General features: G+C 41.4%; 1 long non-coding RNA gene across 1 annotated transcript; it reads left to right on the top strand.

Annotated features, from left to right (window-relative positions):
• The first annotated feature begins 204 nt into the window (after positions 1 to 204).
• LOC132535836 (uncharacterized) lies at positions 205 to 882 on the top strand. The gene is made up of 2 exons (XR_009547564.1): positions 205 to 324; positions 491 to 882. It is a non-coding gene; the product is annotated as an uncharacterized LOC132535836 (long non-coding RNA).
• The last annotated feature ends 17,302 nt before the right edge of the window (positions 883 to 18,184 follow it).

Genomic DNA, 18,184 nt, shown 5'->3' with positions numbered 1-18,184 from the left:
AGGGTCCAAGAGGTCCCCTCATACCAGCCAGCACGTGCAGGTGGCTGCCCATCCTCCCACAGCTGACTGTGACGGCTCTGTGAGGGCCACGCCCCTCCAGTGCTGCCATTGGCTGCTGGGCACCATTGATGACCAATCACAGCCTGGGGACGTAGCCCCATTGTGAGGTGGGAGGGTGGGGCACTGGTATATATAAGGCGGGTACCTTAGCCTTGGGGGACATTAGAGGTGCAGAAATCGACCCCAGTAAACCAGCTTGAAGGATCAGCGCTTTGGGAGAGTCAGGGGAAAGGGATTAAAGAACACAAGAATCAAGTCACCATGGTGAGATGATACCACCTTCCCCCTCCTCCTCCTTCCCCCAGCTGACACCCTAAGCCCTGTCGCTGCCCTGCCCCACACAGTGACCCCCACCATAACTCCTGCTCACAGCACCCCTGTCCCCTCCATGCCATAACTCTTTCCCCCCACCTTATCCTTCTCTTTCCAGATCAACAAGAGGTTTAGGATGTTCAAAGCTCCTCTGGAAGAATGCGAAACATTGACCCTTGAAGACCTGATCGAATATCTGTATTTCCTGTATATTAGCCAGCCCCTTATATGTGATCGTTGTATCATGCTCCTGAGGGAGCTGAAAATACTGGAGCTTACACTGGCCCAGCAGAGGAAGACACAGGAAAGATCAGAGAAGGGGGCAACCGGCAGTGGAGCAGAGTCCCAGGAGAATAACAAAGGACCAGAAGGCCAACAGGAGTAAGACAGGAGCTCCCACATGAGGCCGGGCACTCACAAGCCCCCTGCCTCCTAACCTGGGCTTCCTCACAGAGGCCTACATTGGCCCTGATGTAATGGCAAACTAAATAAAAATAGCTGGTGAAAGTGTGTGTGCCTCTTGAAAGTTCTCTTATGGTGTGGATGGGAGGGATATGGGAAGAGACATGATGGAGGAGGGCAGGAGAAGGATCCTGGGAATTGGGTCCGCCAGAAGGTTCACCACTAGCCAGATGGTGGGGGCATGAGGGAGAGGTGAGCAGGAAGAAAGACTACCATGAAGAAGAGGGAAAGAAGGTGGCATGGTGGTGTGTACAGGTGGGAGGAACCCATGGAGGGGGTTGGGGGAATGGCAGTGCTATCTGCCCAAAAAGCACCCCAGGGTGTTGCCATGGTGACCATCTTCATGGTGTTGTCACAGGTGCTTTATGATGTCAGCGAGTGGTCTTCACTTCCCCTCCCTGCTGCATGTCACTGAAATACCTCAAAACCTGAATGACCACTGTCTGCCTCCACCCCCCACACACACACCCCAACCCTGACTCAGTCACAGTCTCTCACTCTGTGTGGGAATCAGAACCATTGCCTCCAAGTTTGGGACTGGCAGTGTGTCTCATACAGTGAAGGGCTAGATAGGGGCTCTCATGATTTCATTCTTTTTAATACTGTTATAGATCTTATTAAGGTATCCAACCTGTCCTTGAGTCTTAGGGAGATCTATAATTTTTAATACTGTGAAAAACAAAACTATAGAGGTGGAGGTTGATTGAACTACATGATATTATTTTATAAGTTATTATAAACCACTATTCATTTACTAATTTAAAGTGAGCACATTTTTAAAATAGGCATTAGTTCTTGAACATTCCCTACTGAAAATTGTTTTTTTTTTAATCAGAGGGATTCATGGTTTACAGTCCAGAGTAGAATACAGTAGTCCATATACTTTTAAAATTTCTCAGTTTTCCACATAATATCCTAACTCCCCAGTTTTGGTCTTCCTCCACATCATGTTCCAGGAGAAGAATGCTCCACCTCACCTTTACTTTCCTGTAGTACACCAAGTCCAGTCCAAGTTCTGTTTTCACTTTCCCTTCTGTTCTTAATTTTCAGCTTCTGTCTGAGTGGGATCATCCCATATTCAACCTTCTCTTATCTCTTTTAAGATGATTCCTTCAAGCTTCATCCAAGGTGGGTCAAGAAAGTGGGTTCATTATTTTTTGAATATGAGTAGTATTTCATTGTTTATATATGCCACAGCATACTCAGCCACTCATCTGTTGTTGGACACCTGTGTTGCTTCCCAGTTTGGGCTATTACAAGTTGTGCTACTATGAACAAAACCACACACAGATCTTTTAGGATGGGTGTGTTGGGTTCCTTGGGATATATCCCCAGGAGAGGAATTGCAGGGTCAGAGTGTAGTTTCACTTCTAGCCTTCTGAGAGTTCTCCAGACTTCTCTCCATAGGGTTGTGCCAATTTACATGCCCACCAGCAGTATAGGAGGGTTCCATTGACCTCAGAACAGCTCTATCTTTTGTTGTTGCTGTTGTTTCTGATGTTGTTTTCTGACTTGGAGCTTTTTCATATGACTGTTGGCTTTTTGAATCTCTTCTTCTTTTTTTTTTAAGAATTTATTTATTTATTCATGAGAAAGATAGGAGAAGAGAAAGAACCAGACATCACTTTGGTACATGTACTGCCGGGGATCAAACTCAGGACCTCATGGTTGAGAATCCAATGCTGTATCTACTTCACCACCTCCCGGACTACTTAAATCTCTTCTATGGTGAATATTCTGTTTATATCCTATACCCAACTTTGGATGGGGCCATTTGTTACTGTGTTGCTGAGTTTGGTGAGATCTTTATATATTTTGGTTACTAGCCTCTAGTCTGATGTATGGCATGTAAAAATCTCCCATTCTGTAAGAGGTCTCTTTATTTGGGTGATAGTTTCTTTTGCTGTATAGAAGATTTTTAATTAAATGTAGTTTCATTGATTTTGTTTTAGTTTTAGTCTTCCTTGCAATTCAATGTGTATCACTGAAGATGTCTATAAAATTTAGATGGAGTCTGCTCCACCACTAGTCATTTCTACCAGGAACATCATCACAAGCCCTCTTGTGGGCCTCCCAAGTACCTTGCCCTCAACATTGAACAGCTATGGTAGAGACTGCCTAAGTCTCCTAAAGGAGGCTAGAGTATCCTCCCCTGACACTTGAAGAAGGATGGTTCTGAAATGAGCACAGCCTACAATGTTCCCAGCTGTGAAATGAGCTGCAAGCTCAGACACATAGGGACTCAAAGGCTACACAGCTCTGGAGATATATAAATATATCCTAGATTGAGTGAATGGAGGTAAATAGTTCATTCTGTCCACACAATATTTTCAAGAACAGGAGCTAGTCTCTGCCCCAATACAACTCTCCAGCCCTTTTCTCTACTCTGAAACCATTTTCTCAGACAATATTTTTAACCAACTTCATGCTAGCTATCAAACCCAAGCAAAAACTACCATAGTCATGGGCCCCTAGAGGCATGCCTAAAATGGATTTCTGAGCTTCCAGCCTAAGATAGCTAATCTCATCTGCTCTATTCCTACTTTTTGGTTCCTGCTTTTTATCTCGCTTTATGTCCTGTCACCTTTATGTCCTGTCACCTTTCAGACACCAAGTTGTAGATGCTACCACTATTCCATCCTGACTTTTTGGGGCACAGGACCTCATCAAGGTGTCCTGGAACCTCACCTTTCAGAGTCCTACCTCACTATGGAAAGATAGAGGTAGGCTGGGGGTATGGATTTACCTGCCAATGCCCAAGTCCAGTGGAGAAGCAATCACAGAAGCCAGAACTCCTACCTTCTACACCCCAAAAATAACTCTTGATCCATTCTCCCAGGGGTGGTGTAAAGTGATAGGAGGAAGAGAATAAGAGGACTCTGAACTCCAGCTCCATCAGGTCCCTGAGAGAGATGACAAAATAAGGAGAGATATTTTATGTAGTAACAGGTTATATGTGGCTTAGTGGGGAATAGCAGATTGGACCTGGAAGAAAAGAGAGAAGTTGTGTACAGATGTAGACAAATAATTGTAGAGATGACAGTTAACCCATGTCTGCAACCTTGGGAGAACTGTGGTGGTTTGTAAAGGAGAGATTTGGAATTCAGAACTCTGGTGGTAGGAACAGTGTAGAATTACACCCCTGTTGACATATAATTTTGTAAAACAGTATTGAATCACTAGTAAAATATTTAAAAAAGAACCTCCTGCCTTTATGGTAGCTACCCCCACCCTACCTCTCATCTACCAGTGGCAGAGCAGGGATGCCACCTTCCAGAGCAACAGCATCATTCTTTCTGAGACACATTACAATGTGTCTGGCTTCAGGATTTCAAAAACCAGCAGCCCAGAGATCACCTCACTCCATACCTGAAAAGCAATGCCAAACTCTAAGGGCTAATGTCTGTCCAGGGAAACACAATGTCTCTTTCCTGATTTTCTGGAGTATCAGGTAGCCACCCCCTGACCTCTAAGCGACTCTTGTCAGAAATTCCAGTCACAACAGTCATCTATGCCTTAATGAGGTCTTTATTTGCAGTGAAAGTTGAATAACTATTGAAGATATTTCACAACTACTGCTCCTACACGCAGACTCTAACCTGAACTAGGCTTCAGTGGCAGCCTCCACGTAATTTGTACATAGATATCAGAGAGGCTTATGGAGCAGAGTTTATTGTTTTCTTTCCTTTTTGAAGTCTATTTTTTATTTTTAGATTTTATTTATTTACTTATTTTGTGATAGACACAGAAAGAAATTGAGATGGGAGGGGAAGATAGAGTTCTCCAGATTGCGCTCAATAGGGGTGGTACCAATTTATTGAATACATCCCCAATGGTAGTGTAAAAGGGCTCTTTTTATCCCTACAACCACAACTCCAACATTTTGTTGCAATTCTTTCTGATGTATGACTTCTCACAGAACTCTCAGAAGACTAGAAATTGGCCTACCATAAGTTCTGGCAAGTTTACTCCTGGGGATATATCCTAAGGGGAAAATAAAACACCCATCCAAAGTGATCTATGCTCATAGCACAACGATTTATAATAGCCCAAATTCGGATGCAACCTAGGTGTTCAACCACAGATGAGTGGCTAAGAAGTTTGTGATATATACACAATGGAATATTACTCAGCTATTAAAAATTATGAAGTCACCATTTTCATCTCATCTTGGATGGAACTTGAAGGAATCATGTTAAGTGAGATAAGTCAGAAAGAGAAGAATGAATGTGGGATGATCTCACTTATAGACAGAACTTAAGAAATAAGAATAGAAAGGAGAAACAATCAGCAAAAGGGGAAACACAAAGTAAAACTGGACTGGTTTGGTACACTTCACCAAAACAAAGGACTCTGGGGATGGAGGACACTGACATGTTTGTGACAGGGGGTGGTCTTATGTCCTGGTAAGTGATGATATAAGAAGACCTAAGTAGGGTATGCAAGTGTTTTGCAAACATTTATTATGGTGAGATGTGAAATTGTACTCATATGCCAGCAACTGTTCTGTAGAGCATTAACTTTCCAATAAGAATAAAACAAAATAAATGGAAAATGATAGAAGCTAGTTTTTCTCTTTGTTCTGCAGTCTTGTTACTATTATAGTTTGATATATCCTTTCATTGGCTTTGTGAAATACTTTTATTTTCTTCTAGCACGCTATTTTTTTAATCTAAATTGAGCCTATGGCAATACCACCCTGAATGGCTCTGATCTTCACTGAGTTGAGTTGAGTAGCTTTCATCCACAAACTAAAATGTCTTAGATAATATGCGGGTGGTCCCGGACTTATGATAATTCAACTCATAACTTTTGTCTTTATTTATTACTGGATAGAGACAGTCAGAAGATGGCAAGGAAGGGGGAGATAGAGAAGAAGAGAAACACCTGCAACATTGCTTCACCACTCACAAAGATTTCCCCCTGTAGGTGGGGCCAGGGTCTCAAACCTAGGTCCTTATGCATTGTAAGATGTACACTCAACCAGGTTTGTCACCATATGGGGCCAAACATATATATATATATATATATTACTTTAAGATGGTGTGTAAATGGCACACATTCAGCTGAAACTATACCTCATATTTGAATCTGACAATTTCATTTCCAATGCAATAAATAATATTCAATAAATTACATGACTTTTTCAACCCCTTATTATAAAATACATTGTGTGTTATATGATTTTGTCCAGTTGTTGACTAATGTGAGTGTTCTCAGAATGTTTAAGGTAGAGTGGGCTAAACTGTAATTTTTAGTTAGTTGGGCATATTAAATACATTCTCACTTATGATATTTTCAAGTTAATGGTGGGTTACTTGAGAAGAAATGCTAGTTTCTATCTACTTTCCTGGCATGGTAACAATAACTACATTTCACTCTCCGAAGCATTCCCACTCAGACAAGGAAGCATACGTTTGATTATTCTGTATATAATAACATTCTTGCCATAAGCACCATCATCCAAATTTCACACTTAGTGGTCAATATTAGTATCATTTTTTGAGGGTGCTATTTCTCCAATGTGTTTCACTGTTTGACAGACAATTAGGTCATATCTAAGAAATGCATTAGCGCTGAAACTATTATTGGTCTGCTACAAAATATATTGTTGTATGCTTTACATTGGGTTGTCCTAGCTCTCCCCCGCCAACAGAATTGGATCAGTCCTGCTAATTTCTCGGGCCCGCTTGGCCCCACCCCAAGGGACCCCGAGAGAGGGCCAGAGTTCCAGGGTTCCAGAGTTGCAGAGTTGGAGAGTTCGAGAGTGCTTGGCGTCGTCGCGGGGCAAAGAGGCAGCAGAGTTCTGTTTGGTGATTAGTTTGGGTTAGTTTATGGATCATTGTTCCTGAATAAAGAAATACAGCTTTCCTGCCCAGCCATACGTCTCTGGTCGTCTCTGTTACCAGCCTGTGAAGCTAGCCCGGCCAGCTGGAGCCTCCGAATTTTAACAACAATATATGATGTGTCACTTTTTGGAACCAGTTGTAAAAGCTATATAGAAGAGGCAGACAGAAGTACAAATACATTAGAAGACTGTGATATGTTCAAGAGGAGAACAAGGACAAGAGAGATTTTGTAGATTTTCCCAGCTATAGTGAAGGATAAAAGAATCCAGATAAGGTAAAATCTAACTTAAAGTAAAGCAAATACAGTCTCATGACTATAAATGTTTTCCTTAGGCCCTGTGGACCATGTTAACCTGCCTTCATTGTCCCCTAAGGTAAACAAAAGTGATAAAGTTAAAAAAAAAAAACTGTCTTTGCAAGGTATTATTGTTCCCATTCCAGGGCTGTAGCCACAAAGAAAGCTTTTTTTCAATTGTATCCTATTCTTTTTCACCTTCACCTAACCTCAACACACTGCTGCCTCCATTACTTCTTAAATACAGCAGACAAACTACTATTGTAGCTGACTTCAGCTTTCACTGCCACTTCAAAAGCTTGTGTGCCATTGCTATCTTTGAGAGTTTTACTAATGAAAGAGCTGATTAGGAAAAATAAAAGCCTAATAAAAATTACTTTCTCTCCCAGACCTCTTTCTTCATTGTCCCTTTGCTGTAACATTGGTTATCCTGCTGTTAATTAATAAACAAAAAAGAAGACTCTCTTATAAAAACCAAATTACAGGGCATCTTTCAAAAACAGTATCTGTGATGACTCAGACATCTGTTTAATAAAACTAATTTTTTCCTAAGGGTTTCATATAATTTGGGGTAATTATTTTCCTCCATAATAATCATTTACCTGGCTAGCAATAATTCCAAATTGTAAAGGCCTATAGCTAGCAGAGTGTACTGATTTGAATGACTTTGATATAATTATGAGAGCTCCCTAGAGCATACTATTATTTAGCAAACAAAAGTAGCACACTCAGAACCCTACATAATTGTTGGTCCATATTCACTAAAGAGTCTTTGTTTGAGTCCCATTGCCTCTTGTCAGTTCAGAATTATGGTCTGTGAAATTGAAAATCAGTTACTGAATTTCAATTTGTTGGTAACAGTTGTTCCTGCCTCTGAGTTGGTTTTCATAAGAAGAGAAGTGAGTCTCCTCATTCTTTGAAATCTTTATAGACTTAGGGAGAAAAGAAGAAATCAGTACAGAAACATTTCCCAGTTATCTATTCTCACAAATGACTTTTCAGAAGGTTTATCTGTTTAATGACTCATAGGAAGATCCAAAGCATTACTTCATTGCCGTGAAGTGCCAGGGACTGAATTTGGAATGTCATAATGCAAGTGCCATGATTTATCACTGAGTCACCTCCCTGACATCCTGAATGAGTTCTGTATACTACTTTAATTATGTTAAAAGTTGTATGTACTGTTAGGGATTTACTATGTCCACTCACCCCCAACTACCCAAATTAATCTCATGAAACCTTAATATGAATGAGATGTTAGGCAGAGCCTGGACCTTTGTGAGGTAATTATCTCCTGAAAGTGGAAGTGAATGGGATGTGTGCCCTGGTTAGCAGAGGTTAGCAAGCTAGCATGTGCTCTTTTCCCTAACTATAGAAACAGGAAGACTATAGTCTGCAGTGTGGAAGAGGGTTCCTGAATAGGATGGTTAGATGAGCTCAACTTCCAAGCCCCATTCCATGGAAAATCCACTTCTTTTGGGTGTACACTACCAAATCTGTGGTATGTTGTTTTACCAGCCTGAGCTTGTACTGCAATTTTTTCTTTTATTTTCTTTTATAAAATGTAAACACTGACAAAACGATAGGATAAGAGGGGTAAAATTCCTACCACGAGAACTCCTCATCCCATCCCTTCCCCTGATAGCTTTCCTATTCTTTATCCCTCTGGAAGTATGGACCCAGGGTATTATGGAGTGCAGAAGGTAGAAGGTCGGGCTTCTGTAATTGCTTCCCTGATAAACATGGGCATTGGCAAGTCGATTCATACTCCCAGCCTGTCTCTCTCTTTCCCTAGTGGAGCAAGGATCTGGGGAAGCAGAGCTCCAGGACACATTGGTGGGGTCCTCTGCCCAGGGAAGTCTGGTTGGAATTATGTTAGCATATGGAACCTGGTGGCTGAAAAAGAGTTAACATATAAAGCCATACAAATTGTTGACTAATCATGAACCTAAAGGCTGGAATATTGCAGATGAAGATTTGGGGTCTCTGTTTTGGAAAGAGGTAGTAGGTCTATTTTAGGTATATTCCAAGGGGCCTATGACTTTATTAGTTTTTGCCTGAGCCTGACATCTGGTATGCAAGTGTGCCTGAGAAGATGATGTCATGACTGGAAAAGGGGCTAGAAAGCTGGATCAGGGAAGAGAGTAGCTCCCTAATATGGGGGAAGTCTATAAATATTGTTGACTATAAACCCCATTGATTTGATATGATCTAGGGCCCATAGTCAGCCTAGAAGCCTATGTAACCTCTGTATCCCTGTAGGTGCAAGCTAGCATTCTGTGGTCATGAGTAGGAACATTCCAAGTTGCACCTATTTCAGGACCCATCTTCCTCAGATGGTAGATAGAGTGTGTTATCCAACCCTTCTTCAGAGGATGGAACATTCTCTACCATTGTCGATCCACATTTAGGTCAAGTTCCTATGGGGGCCCACAAAGGGGTCCATTATGTTGTTACTGATGGAGATGGTCAGTGACAATGGAGAGAGGGATCTATTTGAGGTCTAGCCTCATTGTGTTTGTGTGGGAATCCCAGGACTCCCTGACTAGGGCCCCAGCTGATGGGGTGGCCTGATAGTGACTAAAGAACCATCATTAAAGCACACAAGTCTCTTGCTCTTATTCAGCCTTTGTAGCCCTTACTTTGATAAGGTTAGCTTTGGAGTGACTGAGGCAACTGTAATAGGAAATTGGTGAGAATTTTTTTTGTTTGTTTTTGTTTTTGCCTTTGCTTTCTTCAGAAATGGGGGGTCAACTACCCATTGAATCACGAAGGTTTATGTCAAGGAGCATCCAACCTAGCATGTTCTTTTCTAATTTTTTATTGGTAATGCAGTGATTAGTAATTTAATATTGGTTTACAAAATTCTAAGATTATGGTGACATAGTTCCACACCATAATCATCACCAAGGTTTTCTGGCTTCTTACCACCAAATAACCTCCGTATATATTTTTTATTTCTTTAGCTCTGCCCACCCCAGATTGGGCTAGCCCAATCAACGATTCATGGAAACTGTGGGCCCCACTCAATCCAGCCCTCCACAGATTTTGGACAGTCTTAGAGACAGCTTGACTATTTCTACTATTTCAAGTTTAAGTGTCTCAATTACCTACATTCCAATAATAAGTGAAATCAGTAGTCGTCTTTCACTTTTTAACTTACATAACTAAGAGTAATTGTTTCCAGTTCTGCTGGGCTGCGCAGTGGGGGAGAGAGAAGAGATCAGAGCAGAGAGGAAACACAATTCTTTTTTTTTAAATATTTATTTATTTTCCCTTTTTTGTTGCCCTTGTTTTTTTTTTATTGTTGTAGTTATTATTGTTGTTGTTATTGATGCCATCATTTTTGGATAGGACAGAGAGAAATGGAGAGAGAAGGGGAAGACAGAGAGAGGGGGAGAGAAAGACAGACACCTGCAGACCTGCTTCACCACCTGTGAAGTGACTCCCCTGCAGGTGGGGAGCCGGGGACTGGAACCGGGACCCTTACTCAGGTCCTTGTGCTTTGCGCCACGTGCGCTTAAGCGCTTTAGCTGCTGCGCTACCAAACTCCCGGAAACACAATTCTTTATTCATGCAGACACCTCAGAGTTGGTTGAGAGGACAGTGCTTCGGGCCATGTGGAGCTAGCGAAATGGCCGCCTCCCGCTATGTACAACAACCCTTCTCTGCATCAGGTCGCTGAGGTGAAGAAGGGGTAAGAGAGGGAGGGGCAATAGCAGAAGGATTGGGAGAGGCATAAGGGAAAGTGGGCCCTATCCAAGGGTTCCAGTACTGGGGGAATTAGAGGCTCTATAGTGCAGATGTGAGGTTCCTGCTGTCTTAGGGTTCAAAAAGACAATCGATAGTTAATGTTATCATTACATTATTTGGTAATTGGGTTAACTTTGAAAAGTCCTTTTGTTAGGGTTTGCTGTACAGTACCCAGTATCTTGTATATGGCTGTGCTATTGGTTGCTTCTGATCTAATTGGTCTAGGCTTATGAGAGAGTCCACATATCAAATACACAGCCTATATATTAAAAAGATTCAGTCTGTGTTTTAAAAAACTTCGAGTCATACAATTAATTTTCCCCCTCTCATATTAATTAACTAGTGATTTATATGACGACATTTTACTAGGAGTGTACATAAATACCATTCCCACCACCAAAAGACTGTGACCCATCCCTCCCACCCACACCCACCCCCCACTGGCCCAAGAAGCTGCATGTCTACCCCTCACCACAGGGTTTTTACTTTGGTGCCCTACTTACAATTTGGTCAGGTCCTGCTTTTACTTTCCCTTTCAGATCTTCTTACTCAACTTCTGTTGATGAGTGGGATCATCCCATACTCATCTTTCTCTTTTTGACTTAGCTCAAATAAAATAATTCCTTCTAGCTCTGTCCAAGATGGGTCAGAGAAGGTGGGTTCATTGTTCTTGATAGCTGCATAGTATTCCATTGTGTATGTATGCCACAGCTTTCTCAATCACTCATCTGTTGTTGGGCACCTGGGTTGCTTCCAGGTTTTAGCTATTATGAATTGTGCTGCTATGAACATAGGAGTACACACATCTTTGTGGTTGGGTGTTATGGAGTCCTTGCGATATAAGCCCAGGAGAGGAATTACTGGATCATATGGAAGGTCCATGTCTAGCCTTCTGAGAGTTTTCCAGACTGCTCTCCACAGAGGCTGTACCAATTTACATTCCCACCAGCAATGTAAAAGGGTTCCTCTGTCCCCACAACCACTCCAGCATTTGTTGCTGCTGTCCTTTTTGATGTATGCCATTCTTACAGGAGTGAGGTGGTATCTCAGTGTTGTCTTAATTTGCATTTCTCTGACAATCAGTGACCTAGAGCAGTTTTTCATGTATTTGTTAGCCTTTTGGATCTCCTCTGAGGTGAATGTTTTGTTCATATCCTCTGCCCATTTTTGGATGGGGTCATTTGCTTTTTTGGTGCTAAGTTTGCTGAGCTCTTTATATATTTTGGTGATTAGTTTCTAGTCTGATGTATGGCATGTGAAGATCATCTCCCATTCTGTGAGGGGTCTCTTTGTTTGTTTAATAGTTTCTTTGGAGGTGCAGAAGCTTTTCAATTTGATGTAGTCCCATTGGTTTGTTTCTGCTTTAGTCTTCCTTGCAATTGGGTTTGATTCATCAAAGATGTCCTTGAGGTATAGGTGGGAAACTGTTTTACCAATGTTTTCCTCTAAGTATTTGATTGTTTCTGATCTGACATCCAGGTCTTTGATCCATTTGGAGTTGATTTTTATTTCTGGTGATATAAGTGGTTCAATTTCATTCTTCTGCATGTTACAACCCAGTTTTCTCAGCACCATTTATTGAAGAGAGCTTCCTTCTTCCATTTAATCCTTTGGGCCTCCTTATCAAAGATTAGCTGTCCATAGGTGTGGTGATTTATTTCTGGGCTTTCAATTCTGTTCCACTGGTCTGTGTGCCTATTTTTGTTCCAGTACCATGCTGTTTTGATGATGATGGCTTTATAATATAGTTTAAGGTCTGGGAGTGTGGTGCCTCCATTTCTGTTTCTTTTTCTCAAGATGGTTTTGGCAACTCTAGGTGTTTTCAGGTTACAGATAAATGATTGTAGTGTTAGTTCTATTCTCTTATAGAAGCTTGGTGGAACTTTGATGGGTATCGCATTAAATTTGTATATGGCTCTGGGGAGAATATTCATTTTGATGATATTTATTCTTCCAATCCATGAGCATGGGATATATTTCCATTTTTTGGTATCAGTTTCTATTTCCTTGAGTAAGGACTCATAGTTTTTAGTATACAAGTCTTCACTTCTTTGGTCAACTTTATTCTTAGGTATTTGATTCTTCTTCTAGCGTTTCCCCTTGTTCCGTAGCCAGTCAACAGCATCAGGTTGAGCCTGATGTAATGTTTCGAGAGCTCCTTTGAATCTGGAGAGGTGGCTGTCGTTGACTATGTGGGTCATTGTCTGTAGACGCAGGGGCAGTTCAGGTCGTCTCTGGCTCCCCAGCAATGGAACATAGTGTCGCACCGACCATGGCCTGTTCGATAGCGATTGAGGAGGGATCAATCATAACATGCTAGGTCAAAGCCAGATTGACACTTGCAGGGGTCTATGATGAGGTGTTTTTTCTTTACCTCAGCTGACTGCCAACTCTGTTTCCAAGAGTCTGGAACAGAGAAGTTCAGTGTTTTCGTAGGAGACCAAATTGGATGAGGAGACGTCAAACGTTGGACAGGGTGGGCGAAGATATCCGCGTATATTGGCAGGTCCGGTAGAGCTTAGATGTGTGAAATGAACTTAGATGATGCCGCATCCTGATGAATATCTGGTGGGGCAATGTTGCTAAGAACTGGCAGCCATGGAACCGGGGTGGAACGGATGGTTCCAGAAATTATCCTCATGGAGGAATATAATTTGGAATTGACCAAGTAGACATGGGGGCTACAGAACCATACTGGGGCACAGTATTCTGCAGTGGAATAGCATAATGCCAGAGATGATGATCGTAGTGTGGAAGCACTCGCGCCCCATGAAGAGCTGGCCAGTCTTGCAATGATGTTATTCCTCAAGCCCACCTTTGCTGCAGTTTTTATGAGATGTTTGTGAAATGACAGAGTGCGATCGAGAGTAATGCCAAAATAGACTGGCTGGGCTTCATGCTGGATTCTCTTATCGCCAAGCTGCACATTAAGCTCACGCGAGGCCGAGGCATGGTGTAGATGGAAAACAGATGATACCGTTTTTGCAGTGCTAGGGATTAGTCGCCAATTTTTACAGTAATCAGATATCAGAGACATGTCTTTTGTGAGTGTTTCCTCGAGGATGTCAAATTGGATGCCTGAGTTGCACAGCAGATGTCATCAGCGTAGATTAACTTCCTTGAAGAAGTTTCTGGAAGGTCACTGATGTAAATATTAAATAGCATAGGAGCCAGAACATAGCCCTGTGGGAGGCCACTTGGGACAAGTCTCCATCTGCTAGACTTGTCACCCAGATGCACCCGGAATCTTCTGTTTTGGAGAAGAAATGATATAGTGTTGGCCACCCATGGAGGCAGGCATCTTGAGATCTTGACTAGGAGACCAGGGTGCCAGATTTGATTGATTTTGCTGAAACAGTAATGGGGAGTGATTTCTGGATGTCTTCTTCTTCAGATTTAGTATTTGCATTAAGAAATGCCATTGATTTTGTATCCTGATACCTTTCTATATTGCCGAATAACTTCCAGTAGTTTTCTGCTGGATTCTTTAGGTTTTTCTATGTATACTATCATATCATCTGCAAATAGTGAGAGCTTGACTTCTTCCCTTCCAATCTGTACTCCTTTGATTACCTTTTTTTAATTTTTTTTTATTTAAGAAAGGATTAATTAACAAATCATAGGGTAGAAGGGGTAAAACTCCACACAATTCCCACCACCCAATCTCCACATCCCACCCCCTCCCCTGATAGCTTTCCCATTCTCTATCCCTCTGGGAGCATGGACCCAGGGTCATTGAGGGTTGCAGAAGGTAGAAGGTCTGGCTTCTGTGATTGCCTCCCCACTGAACATGGGCATTGACTGGTCGGTCCATGCTCCTAGTCTGCCTCTGTCTTTCCCTAGTAGGGTGTGTCTCTGGGGAAGCTGAGTTCCAGGACATATTGGTGGGGTCTTCAATCCAAGAAAGTATGGCTAGCATCCTGATGGCATTTGGAACCTGGTGATTGAAAAGAGAGTTAACATACAAATCCAAACAAATTACTGAGCAATCATGGACCTAAATCTTGGAATAGTGGATAGGAAGTGTTAGGGAGGTACGCACTGCAAACTCTAGTGTACTCTGGCTTTCAGGTAAATATTTTGCAGTAGTTTATGGATACATGTGAACATAAGCTCTCTGTCACAGAAACTGGTGTATATCTAGGTTTTGGGACTTTGTTAGAAAGTGAAACACCTGAGATGAAATTAGATTGTACTATAAAAGGAAAGGTCTCACCTGAGTAATGAAGCTGAAAGGTTGTCATTCTACACGTGAAGTCTCTGGACACAGTCTGGGGTGTAGCATGTTGAGGTGGCAATCGTTGAGTTGGTTAGGTTGTGATCGGTGGATGCAATATTATTTGGTATGTTTTGGGAGAGGCATATGGGAAAGTGGGCCCAATCTAAGGATTCCAGGACTGGGGGAAGTATGGGCTCTATAGTGGAGATGTGAGGTTCCTGAATTTGGTCAGGTCCTGCTTTTACTTTCACTTTCAGATCTTCTTACTCAACTTCTGTTGATGAGTGGGATCATCCCATAGTCATCTTTATCTTTCTGACTTAGCTCACTTAACATAATTCCTTCTAGCTCTGTCCAAGATGGGTCAGAGAAGGTGGGTTCATTGTTCTTGATAGCTGCATAGTATTCCATTGTGTATATATATCACAGCTTTCTCAGCCACACATCTGTTCTTGGGCACCTGGGTTGCTTTCAGGTTTTAGCTATTATGAATTATGCTGCTATGAACATAGGAGTACCACCTCTTTTTGGTTGGGTGTTATGGAGTCCTTGGGGTATAAGCCCAGGAGAGGAATTACTGGATCATATGGAAGGTCCATGTCTAGCCTTCTGAGAGTTTTCCAGACTGCTCTCTACAGAGGCTGTACCAATTTACATTCCCACCAGCAATGTAAAAGGGTTCCTCTGTCCCCACAACCTCTCCAGCATTTGTTGCTGCTGTCTTTTTGATATATGCCATTCTTACAGGAGTGAGGTGGTATCTCAGTGTTGTCTTAAGTTGCATTTCTCTGACAATCCGTGACCTAGAGCAGTTTTTCATATGTTTGCTAGGCTTTTGGATCTCCTCTGAGGTGAATGTTTTGTTCATATCCTCTACCTATTTTTGGATGGGGTCATTTGATTTTTTGGTGCTAAGTTTGCTGAGCTCTTTATATATTTTGGTGATTAGTTTCTTGTCTGATGTATGGCATGTGAAGATCTCCCATCCTGTGAGGGGTCTCTCTGTTTGTTTAATAGTTTCTTTGGATGTGAAGAAGCTTTTCAATTTGATGTAGTCCCATTGGTTTGTTTCTGCTTTAGTCTTCCTTGCAATTGGGTTTGATTCATCAAAGATGTCCTTGAGGTGTAGGTGGGAAACTGTTTTACCAATGTTTTCATCTAAGTATTTGATTGTTTCTGGTCTGAAATCTAGGTCTTTGATCCATTTGGAGTTGATTTTTTTTCTGGTGAGATAAAGTGGTTCAATTTCATTCTTCTGCATGTTGCAACCCAGTTTTCCCAGCACCATTTGTTGAAGAGAGCCTCCTTTTCCCATTTAATCCTTTGGGCTCCCTTATCAAAGATTAGATGTCCATAGGTATGGGGATTTATATCTGGGCTTTCAATTCTGTTCCACTGCTCTGTGTGACTATTTTTGTTCCAGTACCATGGTGTTTTGATGATGATGGCTTTATAATATAGTTTAAGGTCTGGGAGTGTGATGCCTCCATTTCTGTTTCTTTTCCTCAATATGGTTTTGGCAATTCTAGGTGTTTTCTTGTTCCAGATAAATGATTGTGGTGTTTGTTCCATTCCCTTAATGAAGCTTGGTGGAACTTTGATGGGTATTGCATTAAATTTGTATATGGCTCTAGGGAGAATATTCATTTGGATGATATTTATTCTTCCAATCAATGAGCATGGAATATCTTTCCATTTCTTGGTATCAGTTTCTATTTCCTTGAGTAGCGACTCATCGTTTTCAGCATACAAGTCTTTTACTTCTTTGGTCAACCTCATTCCTAGGTATTTGATTGATTTTGCTGAAACAGTAAAGGTGAGTGATTTCTGGATGTCTTCTTCTTCAGATTTAGTGTTTGCATAAAGAAATGCCACTGATTTTTGTACATTGATTTTGTAGCCTGATACCTTGCTATATTGCCTAATAATTTCCAGTAGTTTTCTGCTGGATTCTTTAGGTTTTTCTATGTATACTATCATATCATCTGCAAATAGTGAGAGCTTGACTTCTTCCCTTCCAATCTGTATTCCTTTGATTTCTTTCTCTTGCCTGATTGCTATGGCAAGAAATTCCAATACTATGTTGCAGAGTAACGGTGACAGTGGAAAGCCCTGTCTAGTCCCCGATCTGAGGGGTAATGCTTTCAGCTTCTGTCCATTGAGTATGATGTTGGCTGTAGGTTTGCTCTATATAGACTCCACTATCCTGAGGAATTTCCCATCTATTCCCATTTTTTTGTAGAGTTTTGAGCATGAATGGGTGTTGGATTTTGTCAAAGGCTTTCTCTGCATCTATTGAGATAATCATGTGGTTTTTGGCTTTGCTTTTATTGATGTGGTGAATGACATTGATCGACTTACGGATGTTGAACCAGCCTTGCATTCCTGGGATGAATCCCACTTGGTCGTGATGAAGAATCTTTTTGATATGTTGCTGTATCTGGTTGGCCAAGATCTTGTTTAATATTTTGGCATCTATGTTCATCAGAGATATTGGTCTGTAGTTTTCCTTTTTTGTTCTGTCCCTATCAGCTTTTGGTATCAGGGTGATGTTGGCTTCATAGAACGTGGAAGGGAGTATTCCTGTTTCTTCAATCTTATGGAAAAACTTAAGAAGTATGGGTATTAACTGTTTCCTGAACGTTTTGTAGAATTCATTTGTGAAGCCATCTGGTCCAGGACTTTTGTTGTTGGGGAGATTCTTAATAACAGTTTCAATTTCTTTTTCTGTGATTGATGCATTTAGATTTTGTAGTTCTTCTTGGTTCAGTTTTGGAAGAGCATATGCTTCTAGGAATTGTTCCATTTCTTCCAGATTCTCTAGCTTGGTGGCATATAGTTCTTTATAGAAGTTTCACAGGATTCTCTGGATTTCTGTGGTGTCAGTTGTGATATCTCCTCCATCGTTTACAATTCTATTAATTTGAGTCCTCTCTTTTTTGTTTGGTGAGTCTGGCTAGAGGTTTGTCAATTTTGTTTAATCTTTCAAAGAACCAACATTTGGCTTCGTTGATCTTTTGTATGGTTCTTTTATTTTCGATGTTGTTTATTTCTGCTCTAACTTTAGTGATTTCTGACCTTCTGGTTGCTTTAGGGTTCCTTTTTTCCTCTTCCTCTAAGTCCTTGAAGTGTGCAGTAAGGTCATTCATTTGAGCTTCTTCTTGGTGTTTAATATGTGATTGTATGGCTACAAGTTTCCCTCTCAGTACTGCTTTCGTTGTGTCCCAAATATTT

Source organism: Erinaceus europaeus, chromosome X (assembly GCF_950295315.1).
Source record: "Erinaceus europaeus chromosome X, mEriEur2.1, whole genome shotgun sequence".
Lineage (NCBI taxonomy): Eukaryota > Metazoa > Chordata > Mammalia > Eulipotyphla > Erinaceidae > Erinaceus > Erinaceus europaeus.
The sequence above is the reverse complement of the archived record's forward strand: the minus strand, read 5'-3'. Positions and strand labels throughout refer to the sequence as shown.